We start from the raw sequence: 24,941 nt of genomic DNA on the forward strand, positions 1-24,941 counted from the left end.
ATAGATAGATAGATAGATAGATAGATAGATAGATAGATAGATAGATATGCAGCCAAATAATTACTGAATATAATTTAATTCTATTCAAAACAACATATATTCTCTTACACCAAAAATGAGCAAACAAGTCTACAGATTTTAACAAACATGCAGGCTTAATATGAAATACAGACTCAGTTGCATTGGCAAAATAACATGATGATATGCACATGAAATTCATAATCAAACAAACCAGCACACTCTTCAAAGGCTACAAACCATGTACTGCCTTCCAGTGAAGTTGGAATCTTCTGATTTGGGTTAAGACTGGCTGCTCTGACTTGAGCAGCACAATTTATTATCATGTAGGAAAAGCATTGTTCTTATTTTTGGCCATTAGATTTGAAATTCACTTCCATAACACGTTCAAAGGTAATCTCTGTAATGCACCATGTAGGAAGAACAATGTTTCCTCTGGCCAGAGAGCCAGTGCGCATCTGCCGTCAGAGTCATGAGGTAGACTGCAGAGGACAGGCTGCTCTCTGATCTGAACTGTACAATACTCAATAGAACATTTAAAGCTGTGTACTACTCTGAGTTCTCTACTTTGTGAAACCCTAGTTTTTCATGAGTTATTCGTTATGACACAGTGGTCTAAGTAGAACAAATCCTGTCACAAGTATTCAGCCACCATCTACCTACCAGTACATCAAAAGACAGACTGATTATTTATTCATGATGGTTAAAAATTCTATTTGTGTTTATTCAAAATGCTATCAAGAACACCAGACACATAAGTTAATCAAAATCACTTCTCTCCATAAGATTATAAAAGAAGTAGTAATATTAGATAATGGTACCATAATAGTACCATTCAACCCAGCACTCAGTCACTTCTCAGAGGATTTTTCCTGGGGAAAGCACCAGAGAAAGAACTTACTACTTTTTTCCAAGTCTTATCTCATTAAATAACTAATACTATAAATAAACTTACCACTAGCATACAATCTAAAGTGATATGAGTTCATCATAAGTGAGTTAATCAACTCAGTGAGGTGTGTGAGTGTGTGTGTGTGTGTGTGTGTGTGTGTGTGTGTAATACTACTCAGCTACTAAAAACAAACACATCATGCAATATTCAGGCAAATGGATGAAACCAGAAAAGATCATCCTGAGTGAGATAACCCAGACTAGAAACATATGCATTGTATGTACCAACTTAGAAGTGGATATTAGATATAACATACAGGATAATCATCCACAAACTCAAAGAAGCCAAGGATAGCCCAAGGGAGAGTGCTTGAATCTCACGCAGAAGAGGAAATAAAACAGACATCTGAAGTGGAGAGAGGGAGGAAACTATGTGGGAAAGGAGTAGGGTCAGGTGTTGGGAGGGAGGATGAGGAAAGGGAAGACCAGAAGAGAGAACTGAAATAAGTGGGGAGCACATCTGAGATAGAGGAAGCTCCCGGGGTCTATGGGGTGATCCTGGCTAAGACTCCTAGTAGTGAGAATGTTGAGCTTGAAGTTGTCATCTTCTATAGCCAGGTGAGACTTCCAGTGAAGGGCGGGGAACACCAACCCACCTGTAAAACTTTCAACCCAAAGTTTATTCTGCAACAGGGAATGTTGGGATGAAGATGGAGAACCCGATTGAGGGAATGGCAAGTGAATAACTAACCCAAATTGAGACCCACCCCATGGGAGAGAGCCAAGCCCTGACACTATTAATGATACTCTGCTATGCTTGCAGACAGGAGCCTAACATGAGTATCTTCTGAGAGGCTTCATCTAGCAATTGATGGAAACAGATGCAGAGACCCACAGCCAAATAATAGGGCAAGCTCAGGGAGTTTTGAAAAAGTGGGAAGTAGGATTGAAAGATGGGGGGAGGGCAAAGACACCACAAGAAGAACAGAGTAAACTAACCTGGACCCTGGGGGCTCAACTTACTACCAACCAAAGAGCTCGCACGGGCAGACCAAGATCCCTTATGCATTAGTAACATGCAGATGCACAGTATGGTCACCCTGTGGGTCCTCTAAAAATGGGGTAAGGACTAGCTCTGACTTTGTTAGTTGCCTCTTGATTCTTTCTCTCTTAGCTGGGTTCCCTTGTGTGTCTTAAATGAGAAAGGGTGCTCTTTTTACTGCTGTGATTTGAGCAGCAAGCATGGGTTGATGCCCCGTAGGGCCCCCTTCTCTGAGAAGAAGAAGAAGAAATGGGAGGTGGGGGGCAGGACTGGGAAGGGAGGGAGGAAGTGCTGAGATCAGGCAGCAAAGTGATTAAGTAAATAAATACATAAAAAAATAAGTAAGAAAGATATTTACCTTGAATCAATAGTAAAAGTGCCTTGAGAGTATCTCTGGGATTGACCAGTCCATATCCATTGCAAGCTAAACTATGAAAGGTGCAAAAATCGTTGGAAAGACACTGATTGTTAACTAAGATATCTCCATGGTTCCTGGTTCAAACAACTAAACGTTTGTACATTTAGCTATCCTGCTTCTCACTGGCGACTGTGGAAGTGATTGAAAAGAGCACAAACATTTCTCAAGTCATCAGTAGACATTCATGTCATCCATATGATAGTGGTGTTTTTGCAGGTGTAAAGGTGTAGAGTCATGCAAGCTTCTGCCGAAATTTTCCAAGATGTGGGAGGCCAGGTGGATCAACATTCAGCAGTTAGCTCTCCAAGGTATGATTCATGAAAAAGTGAAAATGAAGATAACGCCAAGATGTTATATAAGAGTTATTGACAGTATGGAAATGAAATATCTATTGAGAAAAGCCGCAGGCCATGAAAAGATACAGAATAAGAAATAGATTGTGCATGCTGCAGCTGGCATGGAGATCCAGAAGAGGATTCCATTTGGACGTTCACATCACAATACAGTGTGGTCAGGGTACTGTGGAATTTGATAGCTTATTATTCAGTTTTGTTCTTTCATTGTTCTTATTCTGTTGTTCTGTTCCTTCTTGAAAATAAATCTTTCACAACTCCCCATGGCACTTTACATTGAAAGCACGTAATTTACTTTAAAATTTCCTAAAAGATCTGGCATATCAGACATTACCTTTAGTATCACAGGAAATTCAGGATTTGAATTGTACAAAATGCAGGAGGATTGAGAATTTTAGAACTCTTGAATCTCTAAATGGACTTTAAGTTTTGATATATACATGAATGTGTAGACCAGTATCTTTCAAAGATGCATATATAGTGAATGTTTGATCCCCAACTTGTCAGCGTATTAAAATGTGATAGGATAATTAGGATTCTTACTGCATTAATTAACCTCATGAATTAATCTATTCATGGGTTATCATTGACTGGGATAACAGAAAAGAATGCATTGTTGGAGAAGAAAGTTACCAAGGGCATGCCTCTGAAGGAATGTTTTGGCTAGGTCTCTCTACTTCCTGAACACGAGGCGAAAAGCTTTGTTCCAACTCATGATCCTTGACATGGTGTTCTGCCTCACCACAGCTTCCAAATAATGAAGAAAGCTGATATGCAATAAAATTTCTCAATCCTTCTATCATTCCTCTTTAGTATTCTTGTCATAGTGATGACAAGTACTAATAGACTTTTTATTGGAAATTGTTTTTGGATTCTATAACCACAAGACATGATCCACCAACATCTACAATGCATCATGTAAAAAGAATAATGTGTGGTTTATCTTTCTGGGGAAACTTTTGGCTCCTGCTGTTAAGAGTGACATTGTAAACTACCATGCATTGATGTACTCTGTGGTGAATAGAATAGAAGCTGTCAGGTTATATGCTGCCTTGCTTCATTCTAAACCAGAAGTTTCTTTGTATACATCTTAAATGCAAGAAAGACAGTAAACTAGACATGTTAAAATATTACTTAAACCTTTTAACCATACTTTAGATATATCAATAAAAATGATATATTAAATAACATGGCAATAGAATGATTCGATATGGCTTTAAGCAAAAAGGGAAATTTTCAGTTAAAAAAAAAAGCCATCACCTTAGAACTTTTTTAAAAATCATTTGTTCTAAATGGATCAATATGGGAAATATACTCACTAATTCAGTAAAGTTGAATTAACATACCCCCTGGGGGGAGAGTTGACTATAATAAAACTGAAATTAGGAGAAAATAGCTTTTTATACTTTTTTTATGATTCATGTATCTAATTCCTATTGCACTAATGGACAGTGGAATTAAGAGAAAATCAAACTTTACATATTATATTCATTAGAATGTGAAAATATTTATTACTTCTTAAATGCACAGAAAATTGAATTCAAATATCCACCATGAGGTGTGACTATAAAGGAATTGAAATTAGGAAAAACAATTTTATATACTATATTATGATTTATATGTCTTTTACCTTTATTCTGTTTTTTTCTCATCATCTATCTAGGTCTTTTTTTTTTTAATTTTTAGACATTACCTATCTGTATCCTCATTGACACATATGGATATATACATCATGGCTAGAAACAAAATATGAGGGAAAATATGCTGTTTTATTTTTCTTTCTAAATATGGATCACATCATTTTATATTATACTTCTTTTTATTTTAATTTTTATTATTTACATTTTATTCACTTTGTATTCCCCCTGTAGTTCTCTCCCTCCTCCCCTCCCAATCCCACCCTGCCTCCCCCTTCTCTACCCACGCCCCTCCCCAAGACCACTGATAGGAGAAGTCTTCCTCCCCTTCCCTCTGGTCCTAGTCTATCAGGTCTCATCAGGATTGGCTGCATTGTCTTCCTCTGTTCCCTGATAAGACTGCTCCACCCTCAGGGGGGAGGTGATCCAAAAGCAGGCCAATCAGTTCACATCAGAAACAGTCCCTGCCCCATTAACTATGAAGACTTGGACACTGAACTGCCATGGGCTACCTCTATGCAGGGGTTCCAGGCCATCTCCATGAGTGGTCTTTGGCTGGAGTATCAGTTTCAGAAAAGACCCCTGTGCCCAGACTTTTTGGACCTGTTGCTGTCCTTGTAGAGGTCCTGTCCTTTCCAGGTCTTACTATCGTCCACTTCTTTCATAAGATTCCCTGCACTCTGCCCTGAGGCTGGTCATAAGTCTCAGCATCTGCTTTGATATCCTGCAGGGTAGAGCCTTTCAGAGGCCCTCTGTGGTAGGCTCCTGTCCTGTTCCGTGTTTTCTCCCTTCTCTGATGTCCATCCTCTTTGCCTTTCTGAATGGGGATTGAGCATTTTAGCCAGAGTCCTCCTTCTTGCTTAGTTTCTTTAGGTGTATAGACTTCAGTAGGTTTATCCTATATTATATGTTATATCACTCCTAGGCATATATCCAAAAGATGTTCAAGTACACTACAAGGACATTTGCTCAACTATGTCTATATTTATTTGTAATAGCCAGAAGCTAGAAACAGCCCAGATGCCCCGCAACTGAGGAATGGATACAGAAATTGTAGTACATCTACACAATGAAATATTACTCAGCAATAAAAAACAAGGAATTCATGAAATTTCCAGGTAAATGGTAGGAACTGGAAAAGATCATCCTGAGTGAGGTATCCCAGAATCAGAAAGTCACACAGGGTAGATACACACTCAAAAGTGGATATTAGACACATATTATACTTCTTCTGTTCATGCGTTTTTCAAGTTTCATTATTTCATTTTCCTTTACAGTTAAATAATATTCCAGATGTATATTGCACCATATTTTATTATCCATTCAGCTGTTGATGAACACTGAAGCTTATTCCATTTTCTTCCTATTTTTTATTTCTTTTTAAATTTCTATATTAATTACAGTTTATTCACTTTGTATCCCAGCTGCAGCCCCATATGTCATTCCCTCCCAATCCCATTCTCCCTTCATTCTTTCCTCCCAAGCCTCTCTCCAAGTCCACTAAGGTCCCCTTCACTTTGACCCTAGTTTACCAGGTCTCATTAGGGCTGGCTGCATTGTCCTCCTCTGTGGCCTGGCAAGGCTCCTCCCCATTCAAGGGGAGGTGATCAAAGAGCCAGCCACTGAGTTCATGTCAGAGACAGTCCAATTAAAAAATGGATTACTTTCTTTGTTGATTTTTAACTTCATGAGTTCTTTATATATTTTTAATATTAGCCCTCTGTCAGATATAGGGTTGGTGAAGATCCTTTCCCAGTCTGTAGGCTGTCGTTTTGTTCTGACGACAGTGTCCTTTGCTTTACAGAAGCTTTTCAGTTTCATGAGGTCCCATTTATTGATTGTTGCTCTTAGAGCCTGTGCTGTTGGTGTTCTATTCAGGAAGTTGTCTCTTGTGCCAATGAGTTCTAGGCTCTTCACCATTTTTTCTTCTCACTGATTTAGTGTGTTTGGTTTTATGTTGAGGTCTTTGATCCACTTGGACTTTAGTTTTGTGCAGGGTGATAAATATGGATCTATTTTCATTTTTCTGCATATAAACATCCAGTTACAGTTCTTTACAGACCCAGAAAAAGTATCAACTTCATATGAAATAACAAGAAACCCTTAATTGTGAAAAGAATCCACTACAATAAAAGAGTTTCTGGAGGTATCTCCCTCCTTGATCTCAAGCTGTACTATAGAGCAACAGTAAGAAAAACTGTGTGGTACTGACATAGGAACAGACCGGTAGATAAATGACATCAAAAAGAAGACCTAGAAAACCTACACACTTTTGGCCCCTGATTTTTGACAAAGATGCCAAAACCACACAATGGAAAAAAGATAACATCTTCAACAAATGGTGCTGGTCTAACTGGATGTTAGACCAATAAATGGGACCTCATGAAACTGAAAAGCTTTTGTAAAGCAAAGGACACTCATCAGAACAAAACAACAGCCTACAGATAGAGAAAGGATCTTCACCAACCCTATATGTGACAGAGGGCTAATATCCAGAATATATATAAAGAACTCAAGAAGTTAAACAGCAACAAATCAAGTAATCCAATTTAAAAATGGGGTACAGAGCTAAACAGAGAATTCTCGGTAGAGGAATATCAAATGGCAGAGAAATACTTAAAGAAATGTTCAACGTCCTTAGCCATCAGGGAAATGCAAATCGTTTTCTTGCTATTGTGAGTGGAGCAGAAATAAACATGGATGTACAGCTGTTGCTAGGGTAAGTTATAAAGGTATTGCAGTGCATGCCTATAAGTGGCATAGCTCTATCATGTTTCACTTTTGATTTTTTGAAGAACTTCCAAGTTAATTTACACAACACCTTCATTAATTTCCAAGAGTAAATAAGCATCCTCCTTTCCATATATGTTTTGCTACATGTTTTGCAAGATTGCTTAATGACAGTCATTCTACCAGGAGTAAGATATAAGATAATATCTTGCAGTAAGTTTATTTGAACATTGAGAATATCTATTCATTTTATTAGCCCATTTGTCCATTGGCAATTTTGTTTCCTTGGTATTTATTTATTGCTATTATTTATAAATTCAGCCCCCTGTCTGAAGTATAGCTGATAAAGATTTTCACCATTCTGTAATCCTTTTTATCTGTTGATAGGTAGTTTTTGGTTTTTGTTCTGTTTTCACTGTACATAAACTTTGTTTTGTTTTGCCTTGGTTTTTTGAGACAGGGTTCCAAAAAACCCTGTAGTCTTTGCTGTCCTGGACTCACCTTGTAGACTAGGCTGGCCTCGAACTCATAGAGATCTGCCTGCCTCTCTCTTCCCAAGTGCTGGAATTACAGAAATGTGCCCAGCTACATAAACATTTTAAATCTCATGTAGTCCCATCTGTTGATTCTACTGCGTTTTGCAAAAAACAAAAACTAACCATGATCTGCCACAGGAGCAATATATCAATAAAAATTCTGTTCTGAATATTCCAAGACATATCTGAAATTACAGATGGTGAACTGATCAATAATCAGTAATCCAATAATAACTTCCTCACCTAAGACTATAGAAGAGGACTTGGCCTGAGGAAAGTTCAGAGCACTGAGTAAAGTTCACATTTGTTGGGGGACTCTTTCAGGAAGGTCACCTGAGCATAAATTTCTGGCTGTCCCTGAGTCTCAGGTCAAGCATAGTTCTCCTCCCCAGGATACATGGTCCACTTCAAGATGATATGCCAAACTGACATTCAAAATTTGCTGCCAAGTGGATTTGTGCCTGACTGTTCTATTCTTTGGCAGCCCTGTATCTGTGTTCTTTAACCCCTTACCTGGTCATCAGTATCACCGTTCTGCACCCAGTGTTTTTTGCTTTCAACATTAACTCTTAATATTCTATAAGCTCAATCATTTTTTTTTGCTTTTATGTACCTGGCATACCATATTCTCATGTGAAATAAAATGTGTCATTGTTAGCAATCAATAAGGAATGGATGCAGATGGTAGATTAAGATCTCCTGTATATGGTAAATAAATTTCAAGAATAGATGTTATTCTATTCTATTCATCTCTAAAGAGATGTTAGCTCTTATTCTAAAGAGACAAAATTTTCTTGAAAGAGCATCAGAATTCAGAGATGATATGATAATACACCAAAAAAGTGCAGAGAAACAGAGGGCTAACTCAGCACAAAGTGCAAAGCTGCACCTCAGTTTGTCAAGCCTTGACTCCCTAAATGGTTGGAGATGTGGGTGGTGGGGAAAAACAGCCTGCTCATTCAATAGATAAAGCAGATGCTTCTGGTGAAATATAATGGGCAGTCATACCCACAACATAAGCCCATACTTCTCTAAAGCCTTGGATCCAGTTGAAGAATTTGGTAAAACACTATTTTCCTTCATGTCAGTTGAGCAACAGACAGAAAATTTATGTTGCTGAAGAGCACCTGCTGCAACCTAGCATTTAATGTTATGGTACTCTAGGACCCTGATAACAGGGTACAACCACAGGAAAATAATTACCTAAAAATAATATAGGTGAAATAAACTTTATGCACGAAAGTTCTAATGAAGTTGAGGCTCATATGTGCCGGAGAACAGCCTCAGCCTATTGTGGGTCTCAAGACTGGGAGGAATGGATGAGCTTGAGAGAAAAATATCTTCACAGAAGGGGGCAGCTACAAGCTGAGGGATGACTCATTTCAAGAGATTGTTCTTGGGAGGCCATCTCTCCGGTGTCTGCTCATTTTTTTCCTCCTTCTTCTTTCTTTTCTCTTGGAAAAGAGAATAAATCCCAGTATTTAATTACTAAATCATTTCATTAGACATTTTTTCAACATTATCAAAACCTTTTTTTTCTTTCCCCAGAATATTGGCTTTTTCCCAAAGACCCACAGATAAGAATAAACAAAATATAGCATGCTGTACTCCACATACATGGTACAGTGACTGTACCCAAAAACTGAAAGAACAGAATATAGCAAGCTGTACATACAGAATACAGTGATTACACTGCAAGCAAGCAAGCATATTTAATCATTAACTCAGTGTTTTTTTTTTTTTTTCAGACAAACCACCTCTACATCATAAGTCATCTGGGGAAAATCTTGCAGTTACAATAAGTGGCATAAGAACAAAGAGGTGCTAAACAAACTAGATGTGTCTTAAATCTCAGCTGCTGCTTATAGCTGAGCAAGTCCTTTCTGAGGTCTTTCTACACACGTTTTGTAATAGGAGTAACCTTGAAGAACATCTCTAGCCACTTCCTCATAAACTATACAAAGTTCCTACAATCACCTCATCTTATCCCAGGATGTCATAGCCATGTGACCAAGTCTTTCTAGAAACAGAAGTTAGTCTGAATCCAGTAGTTTCTCTTGGGTCTAATTCCTTTCTGAATGGAGCAATCTTGGGGTAAGTGTGGAAATTCAAACAATTCCTTATATCATTTGATATCCAGGAGCTGACTAAGGATTTTCAGGGAGCAATTATCACAAAGGCATCCATGCATTCAATTTCTTGTTCAGATATTTCAGGGGTTGCTGCCTTTACAGCCAAGGGGAATGCTTCTTCCACAGTGGTTGTTTCTGAGACATTTCCTGCTCTGTCAGTCCTCCTAGAAATCTTACCAGTTGCATTGACAAGGGTTGAATTAGAGAAAAAAGATGAAGTCACATTAAGAAACAAAACAGGCAGACATAGGAAAAATCACTGCCTTTGTGGACTCATAATCCAGAGATATTTTCTCCAGGGCAACAGTGCTTCCAGCAACTGGAACCATGTCAAGCAGCTGCTTTCCCAACCTTGTTGTACCTGACACATATATACCCACCAAATTAAGATATTCTAGAGTCTATACTTTATATGAATAATCCACTTGATGGTTGAGTTGTAGATGCCTATCATCTATTTTAGATAGCACAAAATTTAGAAAAGTATGTTCATTTTACTGTAAAGGTTCAACATGGATAGGAAAGTTTTCATAAGGCCTCACCCTTAGATGAAGAACTACAGACAATTAGTGGCTATTGAGAGAGAGTGAGAATAAGTCTCATCTTGTGACAAGCCCCGATAAAATGAACAATCCCAAGTGATCATTCTTAAGTCATACTCATAAGAACAGTGTGTATGTGTATGTGTATGTGTATGTGTGTGTGTGCTTGTTCAAGAGAGAGAAAACAACCCCTTACACATGTTCCTATGAGGATGTATCAAGCTAAAGAAAAAGAAAATGAAGAAGAAAGAAAGAAAGAAAGAAAGAAAGAAAGAAAGAAAGAAAGAAAGAAAGAAAGAAAGAAGAAAGGAGGAAGTCCAAAAGCACCTTCATTTTTAAGTGAAACATTATTAAAGTTTAAATAACCCATCTATCCCAACACCTTAATAGTGGGAGATTTCAACACTCCACTTTCACCAATGGAGAGATCATATAGACAGGAGCTAAATAGTGAAATAATGGCACTTACAGAGGCCCTAATTCAAATGGACCTAATAGATGTCTACAGAACTTTTCACCCAAACTCAAAAGAGTGCAACTTCTTCTCTGCACCTAGTGGAACCTTCTCGAAAATTGACCATATAGTCGGGCACAAAGCAAGCTTCAACAGATATAAGAAGATTGAAATAATCCCTTGTATCCTAGCAGATCATCATGGCCTAAAATTAGACCTCAACAAAAACAGAAATAACAAAAAGCCTACATACACATGGAAACTAAACAACTTTCTACTCAATAACACCTGGGTCAGGGAAGAAATGAAAAAAGAGAAAGACTTCATAAAATTCAATGAAAATGAAGGCACAACTTACCCAATTTATGGGACACAATGAAAGCAGTGCTAAGAGGAAATTTCATAGAACTAAGTACCTCCAGAAAGAATTTTTTTGCTTTTTTTATTATTTTATTTTTCTTTATTAATTACACTTTACTCACTTTGTATCCCCCCCCCCCGTGGTACCGTCCTTCCTTCTGTCCCAATCCCTCCCTTCCTCCACCCTCTGCATGCATGCCCCTCCCCAAGTCCATTGATAGGGGAGGTCTTCTTTTCCTTTCTTCTGATCCTAGTCAATTAGATCTCATCAGGAGTGGCTGCCTTGTCCTCTTCTGTGGCCTGGTAATGCTGCTTCCCCCTCAGGGGGAGGCAATTAAAGAGCAGGCCAATCAGTTCATGTCAGAGACAGTCCCTGTTCCTATCACAATGGAACCCACTTGGATACTGAACTGCCATGGACTACATCTGTGCAGGGGTCTTAGGTTATCTCCATGCATAGTCCTTGGTTGGAATAGCAGTCTCAGGAAAGATCCCTGTGCTCAGATTTTTTGAAAGAATTTTGAGACTTCTCATACAAGTAACTTAACAGCACAAATAAAAGCCTTAGGGAAAAAATGGAGCAGACACACAAAAGAGGACTAAAAGATTGGAAATAATAAAACTCAGAGCTGAAATCAATGAATTAGAGACAAAGAAAACAATTGAAAGAATCAGTGAAACTAAGAGCTGGTTCTTTGAGAAAAGCAACAAGATAGACAAACCCTTAGCCAAACTAACTAAAAGGTAGAGATAAACTATCCAAATCAACAAAATCAGAAATGAAAAGGCAGCCATAACGACAGACACAGGAAATCCAACCAATTATTAGGTCTTACTACAAAAGCCTATATGCCACACAATTTGAAAATCTAAATGAAATGGACAGTTTTCTTTCTTTTTTTTTATTTTTTTTATTTTATTTTTCTTTTTAGTTACATTTTGTTAACTCTGTGTCCCAGCTGTATCCCGCTCCCTCATTCCCTCCCCAACCCCACACTCCCTCCTGACAGTTTTCTTGATAGATTCCATTTACCAAAATTAAATCAAGATCAGGTAAATAGATTAAATAGTCCTATATGCCCCAAGGAAATAGAAGCAGTCATCAAAACTCTCCCTTCTAATAAAAACAGAGGGCAGGTGGTTTCAGTGCAGAATTCTAACAGACTTTCAAAGAAGAGGTAACTCCATTTCTCTTCAAACTATTCCACAAAATAGAAACAGAAGGAACATTACCAAATGCATTCTATAAGGCTACAGTCATCTTGATACCTAAACCACACAAAGACCCAACAAAAAAAGAGAGAACTTTAGACCTAGCTCTCTTATAAACATTGATACTTAAAAAAAATACTTGCGAACTGAATCCAAGAACACATAAAAGATATCATCCACCATGACCAAGTAGGCTTCATCCCAGGCATGCAGGGGTGGTTCAATATATGGAAATCCATCAATATAACCCACCAGAAGAAGAAAAACCACATGATCATCTCCTTAGAGTTGAAAAAGCATTTGACAAAATTCATGTTTAAAGTCTCAGACAGATCAGGGATACAAGGCACTTACCTAAACATAGTAAAGATAATATACAGCAAGCCTATAGCCAACATCAAACTAAACAGAAAGACACTTAAATCAATCCACTGAAATCAGGGACAAAAGAAGGCTGCCCACTCTCTGTATCTCCTCAACATAGTACTTGAAGTCCTAGCTAGAGCAATAAGACTTCTAAAGGAGATCAAGGGGAGACAAATCAGAAAGGAAGAAGTCAAAGCATCACCATTTTCAGATAATATGACTGCATAGAGAACTCCTTCAGCTGATAAACAACTTCAGCAAAGTGGCGGGATACAAAATTAACCCCCCCCCAAAAAAAAAATCAGTAGCCCTCGTGTATACGAAAGACAAAAGGACTGAGAAAGAAACGGGAAACTATACCTTTCACAATAGCCAATAATAACATAAAGTACCTTGGTGTGACTCTAACCAGGCAAGTGAAAGACCTGTTTGAAAAAACTTCAAGCCTTTGAAGAAAGAAATTGAAGAATATATGGAAAGATCAACCATGCTCACATATCAGTAGGATTAACATAGTGAAAATGGCCATCCTGCCAAAAGCAATCTACAAATTCAATGCAATTCCCATCAAAATACCAATACAATTCTTTACAGAACTTGAAAGGAAAATCCTCAATTTCATAGAATTTTGTTTTTCATAGAAAAACAAAAAAGCCAGAATTGCTAAAAGAATCCTGTACAACAACAAATCTTCTGGAGGTATCTCCATCCCTGATCTCAAGCTGTACAACAGAGCAATAATAATCATATAACTGGCAGAGAAACAGAATGGTGGACCAATGGAATTGAATAGAACACCCAGAAATAAACCCACACACCTATTGATACTTATTTGTTGACAAAGCAGCCAAAACCATACAAGGGAAAAAAGCTAGCACCTTCGACAAATGTTGCTCGTTTAACTGGATGTCTACATGAAGAAAAACTGCAAATAGATCCATATTTATTACCCTGGACAAAACTAAAGTCCAAGGGGATCAATGACCTCAACATGAAACCAGACACATTAAATCTACTGGAAAAAAAATTGGGAAGAGCCTTGAACTCACTGGCACAAGAGACAACTTACTGAACAGAACACCAACAGCACAGGCTCTAAGATCAACAATCAGTAAATGGGACCTCATGAAACTGAAAAGCTTCTGTAAAGCAAAGGACACTGTCATCAGAACAAAACAACAGCCTACAGACTGGGAAAGGATCTTCACCAACCCTATATCTGACTGAGGGCTAATATCCAGAATATATAAAAACTCCAGAAGTTAAAAAACAACAAACTGTGGTACATCTATACCTGGAGTATTACTCAGCAATGAAAAATAAGGAAATCATGAAATTTGCAAGTAAATGGTGGGACCTGGAAAGGATCATCCTGAGTGAGCTGTCGCAGAAACAAAAAGACAGACACAGTATATACTCACTCATATAAACATACAACATAGAATAAACCCACTAAAATCTGTACATCTAAACAAACTAAGCAAAAGAGAGGACCCTAACTAAAATGTTCAATCCCCATCCTGAAAGGCAAAGATGGACATCAGAAGAAAAAGAAAACAGCAAACAACCTAGGAACCTGATACAGAGGGCCTCTGAAAGCCAGAAGAAGAAAACAGGAAACAACCTTGGAACCTGCCACAGAGGGCCTATGAAAGCCTCAGCATCTGCCCTCAGATGCTGAGCCTGATGGCCAACTGTTGGGCAGAGTGAATGGAATTTTATATAAGAAGTGGGAAATAGTAAGAGCTGGAGAGGACAGGAACTCCACAAGGAGAGCAACAGAACAAGAAAATTTGAACACAGGGAACTTCCCAGAGACTCATACTCCAACCAAGAACTATCCATGGAGATAACTTAGAACGCTGACAATGCAACCACTTCTGATGAGAACTGATAGACTAAGATCAGAAAGAAGGAGAGGAGGACCTCCCCTATCAGTGGACTTGGGGAGGGGCATGCATGTAGAAAGGGGGGGAGGGGGGACCTGGAGGGGAGTAAGGAGGGGCTTTTGGGGGGATACAAAATGAATAAAGTGTAATTAATAAAAATTAAATAAAAATTAAAAAGAAAACAAAAACAAAAAAACCAAATTGAGTAATGTAATTAAAAAAATGGGGTACAGAGCTAAACAGAGAATTCTCAATAGAGGATTATTGAATGGCAGAGAAACAATTAAAGAAATGTTCAACATCCTTAGTCATGATGAAGGTGCAAATCAAAACAACCTGAGGTTCCAATTTATACCCACCAGAATGGCTAAGATCAAAAACTCAAGTGATAGTACATGCTGGAGAGGACCTGGGGAAAGGAACCCTCTTCCCTTGTTGATGGTAATGTAAAATGTACAATCACTTTGGAAAGCAATCTGGCGCTTTCTCAGACATTTAGGAATAGTGTTACCTCAAGATCCAGCTATACCACTCGTAGGCATATATCCAAAATATGCTCAAGTATACAACAATAACATTTGCTCAACCATGTTGGTACCGGCTTTATGTACCGGGTTTTTGTTTTCCAGCCAGAAAGCTGGAAACAACCCAGATGCCTCTCACTTGAGGAATAGATACAGAAATTATGGTACATCTACACAATGGAATTACTCAGCAGTGAAAACAAGGAAATCATGAAATTTGTAGGTAAATGGTGGGAACTGGAAAAGACCATCCTGAGTGAGGTATCCCAGAAGCAGAAAGACACACAGGGTATACACTCACTCATAAGTGGGTATTAGATATATAATATAGGATAAACCTACTAAAATCTGTACACCTAAAGAAACTAAGCAAGAAGGAGGACTCTGGCTAAGATGCTCAACCCCATTCAGAAAACAAACAGGATGGACACCAGAAGAAGGAGAAAACAGGGAACAGGACAGGAGCCTACCACAGAGAGCCTCTGAAAGGCTCTACCCTGTAGGGTATTAAGGCAGATGCTGTGACTTACAGCCAAACTTTGAGCGCAGTGCATGGAATCTTATGAAAGAAAGGGGAAATAGTAAGACGTAGAGAGGTCTCCTTGCTCCACAAGAAGAGCAACAGAACCAAAAAATCTGAATCTGGGCCCAGGGGTCTTTTCTGAAACTGATACTCCAACCAAGGACCATTCATGGAGATAACATAGAACCCCTGCACAGATGTAGTCCATGGCAGTTCAGTGTCTAACTGGGTTCCCTAGTAATGGGAACAGGGACTGTCTCTGACAAGAACTGATTGGCCTGCTCTTTGATCACCTCCCCCTGAGGGGGGAGCAGCCTTAACAGGCCACAGAGGAAGACAATTTAGCCAGTCCTGATGAGAACTAATAGACTAGGATCAGAAGGAATGGGAGGAAGACCTCCCCTATCAGTGCACTTGGGGAGAGGTATGGGTAGAAAAGAGGGAGGGAAGGTGGGATTGGGAGGGGATGAGGGAGGGAGCTACAGGGAGTGATACAAAGTGAATAAACTGTAATTAATAAAAATTTAAAAAAGAAATCCTCAACGTCCTTAGTTATCAGGGAAATGCAAATCAAAACAATCCCGAGATTTTACCTTACACTCTCTCAGAATACTAAGATCAAAAACTCAAAGTGACAACACATGCTGTAGAGGATGTGGGGAAAGGGGAACCCTCTTCCATTGCTGGTGGGAATGTAAGCTTGTACAACCACTTTGGAAAACAATCTGGCACTTTCTCAGACAATTAGGAATAGCGCTTCCTCAAGATCCAGCTATACCACTCCTAGCCATATATCCAAAATATGCTCAAGTATACAACAAGAACATTTGCTCATCCATGTTTGTAGCAGCTTTATTCGGCCAGAAGCTGGAAACAATGTAGACCTCCCTCAACCGAAGAAAGGATACAGAAATTGTGGTACATTGCCCAATGGAATGCTACTCAGCAATTAAAAACAAGAAAATTATGAAATATGCAGGCAAATGGTGGGAACTAGAAAAGATCATTCTGAGTGAAGTGTCTCAGAAGCAGAAAGACACACATGGTATATACTCACATTTAAGTGGATACTAGACATATACTATACATACAATATACTATGTACTATGTACTAAAATCTGTACACATATGGAAGCTAAGCAAAGAGGAGGATCCTGAGTAAGATAATCAGTCCTCTTTCAGAAAGGCAAATGGTTAAGAGTCTCAGCATCTGCTTTGATACACTGCTGGGTAGAATCTTGCAGAAGCCCTGTACTGTAGGCTCCTATCCTGTTTCTGTTTTCTCCTTCTTCCAATGTCCATCCCTTTTGTCTTTGTGAGTGAGGATTATTTTAAGATTTAATTTTCTCAATCAACCAAAATGTTTAACACAAAACACAATAAATTATCATGATGCAAAAAAAATCACTAGTCTTAAACTTCTTCCATAAATGTTATTAAGCATTTGTGATAATTTCTTTTGAATGAAATTTTATTTATAACTGGTTATATAAGGTCCTTTGCTTCACAGTATACTTAACTGATAAAAGTTTTGAAGTGTTTTTAAAGGCTGGTGGTCCTAGCCCTATGCTATTATGATTTTTTTGTCATATCATGATATAAAAATACCTAAAATTGGATTGCTAACTTACTATACTGAACATGCATTGTCATAATTATTTCATAAACTATGAGGTGTGTCTGTGTGGTTATTAATGTATAATTTTGCTTTATTAATTTTCATTTCTGTATGTTTATTCTTTTACACTTTGATGTTTTTCATATATGCAAAATATATTGTGAATGTATTTATTCCCCTATTACACTCTTTGTATCGACTTTTCCTTCCTTTTTTAATCCTTTATTCAGTACTTTGTCCATATGTGTTTATTTATTAACCCTCACCCTCTGGAAAAACTCAGGTTCTCTGGCCCAGATTGAGAGTTTAACTTCCAAATAAATACATATCTTGAAGGACGTTTGATAACATATTCGTTTAAAGAATAATGGTGGAGTGTTTACCACTTGCATCCATGTTTTTCCCAGCCTCAGGCTTTTGATCAGGTAAATCACATTGTGTATGTATTCCCTACTGTGGTACAGGTCTCAAATCAAATGAGGTCTTTTTAGATTTTGATCTAAATATTCACACCACTATTGCACTACGGAGCATAATCTGGCAGTTTGCCAGTACCGTGGCAGAAATAATTTAGAACTGGATGAAGTGGGGGATGAATTTTCTACCTCAGCAGCCTGCATGATATCATCTGGCACTGTGAAGCGCGGCCGAGGAGCCACCAGTTAGGTTCTATTGTGATAACTCTGGAACATGCAACAAAAACACATGCTATTTTCATCTGTAGGGATTACCACCAAGGTCTGGTGGCCAGCCAAGAGTAGTGACAACAACCTATAGTTTGCTTGGTGCCTCTGAGATTTCTTTGGACAACAAATTAAAGCAATGTATCCCATATCTGGCACTAGGGTTCTTATTTCAATATCTATGACTTCTGGAAACAATAATATCTATCCAGGAAGGGCACCTGTGTTATAATATCTTTTTATTCCTCTGTTTAATTTGTGGTTGTTTTGTTCATAAATCAGTGGTTTTTGTAGGATTTTTGTGTATTTGTAAATTTTGTTCACCCTGTCTCCCATTTTTCCCATACCCTTATCCAATCTACCCCAACCATTTGAACCTCTTTACATCTAGTATATCCCACTTCAAACTTAGTGTATTTTAATAATGCCTTCAATAGCCTTCCACATGGCTTCTTTCTTGCTCACTGGCTTCTGTAAACATTCAAATTTAAAATACAAAAACTCCAAATTTGAAGCAAGGCTCTGGACTCATTATTTGTTTTCCTGGACCCAGTAACCTCATTCAATATAATACTTTCCATTTCCATCAACTTTTGTTCAAAGTTGTTTGATTTTTATGACCAAATAGAATATTATGTATATGTATTGTTTTCATCATCCATTCATCAGTTGATATACATCTACAATGATTATATTGCCTAGACATTGTAAATAAATCCATGAATTGGGGTGCAGAGTCCCTTGGGTACATGCCAAAGAGTAGCATAACTGGACCATAAGCAAGTTTCACTTTTAGCTTTTCAAGAAACCCCCATACTGATTTCCATAGAAGTTGCAGAAGTCCTTATTCCCACCAATAATGAGTAAGGGATCTTCCCACAGCCTCTCCAGTATCTGCTGTCATTTTAAAAATAATATCCATCTGACTGAGGTGAGATAAAACCATAAAGACTTTTAATTCACACTTATCCTGAGGCTAGTGATGCTTAAAATTTTCTGAAATATTTATTAGCTATTTGTATTTCTCTTTTTTGAGAATTCTGTTTAATTCCAAGGACTATCCTTTGATTGGATTGTTTGCTTAGTGTTTAGTTTCTTGATATCTTTTAATTTTTTAGATGTTTTTCCTCTGTCAGATATATAGCTGGGCATAATTTTTCCATTCTGTAGGCTCCTTCTTCACTTGGTTGACAGTTTACATTGTTGCACAGAAACTTTAGAACTTCATAAAATCCATTTGTCAATTTTTATCCTTATTTCCTGAGCAAGGGGAGTCTTATTGAGAAAGCTCTTACCTATTCCTGTATCTTGTGTTGTACTCTCTATTATTCCACAATTTCAGATTTTTTTCCAACTTGATTCATTTGGAGTTGATTTTTGTGTAATATGAGAGATTTATATAGTACCATTGTTCTACATTCAATTTTCAGTATCATTTGTTAAAGCAGCTGTCCTTTTCTCTATTATTTGGAGTCTGTTAAAAGTTTGGAGGCTGTAGCTGTGTAGATGTATTTGTGTACTCTCTTCCATTGATCTGTGTCTAGTTCTATATCAGTGTCATGCTGCTTTTATTACCCAGGTTCAGAAGTATAGTTTCAAATCAGGAAAGGGAATCTCTTTAGCAGGATTATTATTATTTGGGATGGTTTTGGTGAGGTGGTTTTAAAACTGAGAAGTGTATATAACTAGTATAGGGTTGGCTTATAGAGGTTTTCTTATACTATTTATAAACATCTGAAAATTAAAATGCACTGAATATACAATTATGATGTGATTATATATGTGTATGTTCTTCTTTGTTACATAAGCAGTATTTCTTATAGACTGCATCCAGTACCTTGCGTTTCTTTGCCATGCTCCTGAAGAGTTCTAAAGATGTCACTAAAATAAAAACATTTGATTTTCAAAACACAGTTCTTCGTATTCTTGAAACTGCATGTTAATCAAGAGTTAAGTTAGAATTTTTGAAATAACAGTTAAAACATACTTTCTACTTGTTTTTTTTGGGGGGGGTCTGTTTCTTTTTTTTTGCTTTTATTGCTTTAAATTTATTACAACTTATTCACTTTGTATCCCAGCTATAGCCCCCTCTCTCGTCTCCTCTCAATCCTACCCTCTCCCCCTCTTCTCCTTCCATGCCCCTCCCCAAGTCCACTACAGAGGAGGTCCTCCTCCCTTTCCATCTGACCCTAACTGTCTTCCTACTTGTTTTTTGTTGTTGTTGAATATAAAATGTTTCTACTCAAACGGTCATTTTTCCTTGGTGTTTTACTTGTTTATATGACTTTTATAGAAAAATTGGTTTTAATCTTGTACTGTGACCTATGTAATACTCCTAGGAATAACACTTCTGTTTTATGATGGACTTCACTTTAATAATGAGCGTCCAGTAAATTTCACCTAAGGGCCATGCTTTCCAAACTACTTCATCAGAATTGGTGAAATGGTATTTTTCTTTACATTATCATTCCTCCATATAAGACAAGATGGAAAAACAAAAACAAAAAAGCAAAACAGCAGGTGACAACAGGTCACATATATTCCACAAGTGATGTTTTTAGATGAAAACATCACTTTTAGTTCTCAAAGATTGAAATGCACCCACCAAAAAGCTTCAACTAAAACATACATGGCCAGGCATGTTGGTACATGCTTTTAATCCCAGCACTCAGGAGGCAGAAGCCAGCCTGATCTACAATGAAAATCCAGGAAAATCACGGTTATTACATAGAGAAGAAATCCTATCTTGAAAAACCAAAAGACAAAAACAAACAACAACAAAAACAGGATCAAAGTTCTGGTTCCTGGTTCATCTCATGCATCCGTCCAGTGTGTGGCACACTTTGTAATCATCTGCTGTTGGCTCCTGCTACTTTTCTTTCAGGTAGAAACCAGGGAATCCTCTACTACTGATGTGATGCAAGCACCCTCAACAGAATCCATAGATGAATTCAGAAGACCAACCAGGTATGATATGTATCTGAAATGCCTCAATATTAGGGAAAGATCAAGAGAAGAGGATTATAATAGGACACCAGGAATTAGAATCAATTTTCAAAATGAGTCTTTTTTGTTTTTCAGTTCCAGCTGTAGTCCCCTCCCTTGTCTCCTCCAAGTCCCACCAACCCTCTCTTTTCTCCCCTTATGTCCCTTTTCTAGTCCATTGACATGGGAGGACCTCCTCCCCTTCTATCTGACCTTAGCCTATGAGATGGCTACATCATCTTCTTATGTGGCCTGATAAGGCGGCACCCGCCACGGGGTTGATCAAACAGCCAGCCACTGAGTTCATGTCAGAGACAGTCCCTGCACCCTTTACTACAGAACCCACTTGGAAATTGAGCAGCCTATAGGCTTCATCTGAGCAGGGGTTCTAGGTCCTCTCCATGCATAGTACTTGGTTGGAGTATCGGTCTTTGCAGACTACCTTGGGCCCAGAATTTTTTGTTCTGTTGGTCAACTTGTGGAGCTCCTGTTCCCTCCAGGTCTTTGTATCTTTCCATTTTTCCAGAAAGTTTCGTGCACTCTGCCCAAAGTATGGCTATGAGTCTCAGTATCTCCTTCAATACCCTGATGGGTAGTCTTTCAGAAGGCGCACGTGGAAGGTTCCTGTCCTGTTCCCTGTCTTCTACTTTCTGATGTATATGCTGTTTGCCCTCCTGAGTGAGGTTTCAGCCTCTTCCCTAGGGTCCTCCTTGTTAGCTTCTTTAGGACTACAGATTTTAGTATGTTTATCCTATGTTATATGGCTAATACCCACTTATATACCATGTGTCTTTCTGCTTCTGGGTTACCTCACTCAGGATGATCTTTTCTAGTTCCCACCATTTACCTGCAAATTTCATGATTTCCTTGTTTTTAATTGCTAAGTAGTATTCCACTGTGTAAATGTATCCATTCTGTAACCATTCTTCAGTTGAGGGACATCTAGGTTATTTCTAGATTTTGGCTATTATGAATAAAGCTGCAGTGAACATAGCTCAGCAAATGTCCTTGGGAAACAAAGTTAATAAACTGCAATAAATAAATATTTTAAAAAGCAAAACAAAAAATTAAGATTGTGACTTCCTGAATTTCTCAGTATCACTTAGTGTTAAAGCTGAATCTATTATTCTTTCTTCATTTCAGGAGTTTGATCATTTTAACTGCTCTGTCATTTAACAGTGATTTTTTTTTTTTAAGTACAATTCAGTATCTTAGCCTACTTTAATTTTTTAACTTATAGGTTAAACATTTTTAATTTTGGTTGTTTGGTATAATTCTATTTTCTCAGTTTAAAATTGGGGATTTTTCAATCAAGGACGACTCTGGCTAAGATGCTCAATCCCCATTCAGAAAGGAAAAGAGGATGGACAACAGAGGAGGGAGAAAACAGGGAACAGGACAGGAGCCTACCACAGAGGGCCTCTGAAAGGCTCTCCCCTGCAGGATATCGAGGCAGATGCTGAGACTCATAGCCAAACTCTGGGCAGAGTACAGGGAATCTTATGAAAGAAGTGGAAGATAGTAAGACTTGTAGAGGACAAGAGCTCCACAAGGAGAGCAACAGATCCAAAAAGTCTGGGCACGGGGGTCTTTTCTGAGACTGATACTCCAGCCAAGGACCACTCATGGAGATGGCCTGGAACCCCTGCATGGAGGTAGCCCATGGCAGTTCAGTGTCCAAGTCTCCATAGTAATGGGGACAGGGACTGTCTCTGACATGGACTGATTGGCCTGCTCTTGGATCACCTCCTTCTGGGGGTGGAACAGCCTTATCAGGCCACAGAGGAAGACAATGCAGCCAGTCCTGATGAGACCTGATAGACTAGGACCAGAGGTAAGGGGAGGAGCACTGCCCCATCAGTGGACTGGGGGAGGGACACCGGTGGGGAAGAGAGAGAGAGAGGGTAGGACTGGGAGGGGATGAATGAGGGCGCTACAGAGGGGATACAAAGTGAATAAATTGTAATTAATAAAAGTAAAAATAATTTTAAAAATTGGGGATTTTTTAAAATTTAATTTTACATGAGTTTTTCAGATATCTTTGTTATGCTACCCTCTTAGACCCTCTCCTGTGCTTTTCTCCCTTCTCCCTCCCAAATTAGACTCCACCCCATCCTACTTCCTCAATCAGATCATTTTATGCTGCTTTTTCTCTCTCTTCATCCCACAACCACCTACCCTGGCAATGATCTCATTTTCAGGTACCTGAAATGTCCTAGCTCCAAATTTTGATAACATGTGACATATGTCTTTCAGGATCTGGATTATCTCACACAGTATGATCTTTTCTAGTACGATTCATTTACCTGCAAAGTACATGATTTCATTTTTCTTATAACTGAACAGTCTGTATTAGTATATATGAAGCATATTTTCATTATCTATTCCTTGGATGAAGGACATTTAAGTTGTTTCCATTTGTTAGCTATTTTGAATACAGCAGCAATGAGCATGGTTAAGTGTCTGGGGAGGATGATGTCAAGTTTGGACATGTGATAAACAGTGATACAGCTAGGTCACAGGGCACATTTGATTTTAGATCTTTTATTTCTCCTCACTGGTTTCTATAGGGCTGTACCACTTTTCAATACTAAGAATGATTGTGAGTTCCCCTGTTCTTCAACCTGTTGTTATAAAAAAAGAAAAAAAAATCCTAAGTGCTCTATTTCAGACTCAGTAGCCAGATGCAGGGTGCAAACCTACTAGATCAGAGAGCAAAGAAAGCACCCAGTTGATCTTCCTACTCAGCTCACATCCCAAAAGGAAAATACCAAAAATACCCAACACTAAAAGCTTGATAGCTCACCCAACAGCCCAGGAGGAAAAAGTCAAAAAAAGCTAAAAGCTCAAGAGGTAGAGAGCTAAAGCCCCTCCTTCTACATGCTGTTTTCAATACTCTTCTATCAAAGTCCCTCCTTTCTGTTAATCCCTGTCAACTAGTTACTTGGTTCTGTCTTGACCTAGAATTAACATTAAATTTTTGTACAGAGAGCTCTGGGATTAAAGGTGTGTATTAGGGCTGAGCCACATCCTAATCATCTGTTTACAATAAACAGGAAGTTATTGGATTAAAGGTGTGTGTTAGGGTTGAACCACACCAAAAAAAGACAGGTTTTTAAAGTTCAACATCTTGGGGATCTCAATGGGATCAAATATACTGCAACATCAACCCTCTGAAACATTTTCTGTTGTTTATTTTACTGATCTTTACCATGCCCACTGGGTCGAGGAAATTGGAGGTGATTTTCATGTTTCTAATTGCTTGAGCTGACGAACTTTTTTTTTTTTTTTTTTTTTTTTTTTTAAGAGCTCTCTGTTCAGGTCTCAAGATCATTTTCAGTAGGTCATTTGATTATTGTTACTTTGGGTTTGTGGTTTTGGTTTTTTTTTTTTTTTTAGTTCTTTATAGTCTGGATCTTAATCTTTTTTCTTTTTTTAATTCTTTAATTTCACTTTACTCACTTTGTATCCCCCCTGTGGTTCCCTCCCTCCTCCTGTCCCAATCCCTCCCTTCCTCCACCATCTGCATGCATGCCCGTCCCCAAGTCCACTGATAGGGGAGGTCTTCTTTTCCTTCCTTCTGATCCTAGTCAATTAGGTCTCATCAGGAGTGGCTGCATTGTCTTCTTCTGTGGCCTGGTAATGCTGCTTCCCCCTCAGTGACAGGTAATTAAAGAGCAGGCCAATCAGTTCATGTCAGAGGCAGTCCCTGTTCCTATTACAATGGAACCCACTTGGATACTGAACTGCCATGGGCTACATCTGTGCAGGGGTCTTAGGTTATCTCCATGCACAGCTGGAGAGATGGCTCAGAGTTTAAGAACACTGGCTATTCTACCTAAAGGTAGAGTTCAATTCCCAGAAACCACGTGGTGGCTCATAGCCATCTACAGTGAGATCTGGTGCCCTCTTCTGGTGAGCAGGCGCACATGCAGGCTGAATGTTATATAAATAAATAAATCTTAAGGATCTTAATCTTTTGATGCATAGCTGGTAAAGATTCTCTCCCGTGCCAATGAGTTCTAGGC

At 38.4% G+C, this 24,941-nt stretch overlaps 1 protein-coding gene across 2 annotated transcripts in view; it reads right to left on the reverse strand.

Annotated features, from left to right (window-relative positions):
- The window catches only part of Rnpc3 (RNA binding region (RNP1, RRM) containing 3), a 71,418-nt gene that overhangs the window by 7,465 nt on the left and 39,012 nt on the right, over positions 1-24,941 (reverse strand). The window contains exon 16 of one of the 2 annotated variants that reach the window (XR_008722577.1): positions 8,839-9,079. The exons of the other annotated variant lie outside the window; for it this stretch is intronic. The gene's annotated coding sequence lies outside the window, so the exon portion shown is untranslated. Of the gene's footprint in view, positions 1-8,838; positions 9,080-24,941 lie in introns of those variants that run through there. 2 annotated transcript variants of the gene reach the window in all.

Source organism: Psammomys obesus, unplaced genomic scaffold (genome assembly GCF_907164565.1).
Source record: "Psammomys obesus unplaced genomic scaffold, mPsaObe1.curated_primary_1811, whole genome shotgun sequence".
NCBI lineage: Eukaryota > Metazoa > Chordata > Mammalia > Rodentia > Muridae > Psammomys > Psammomys obesus.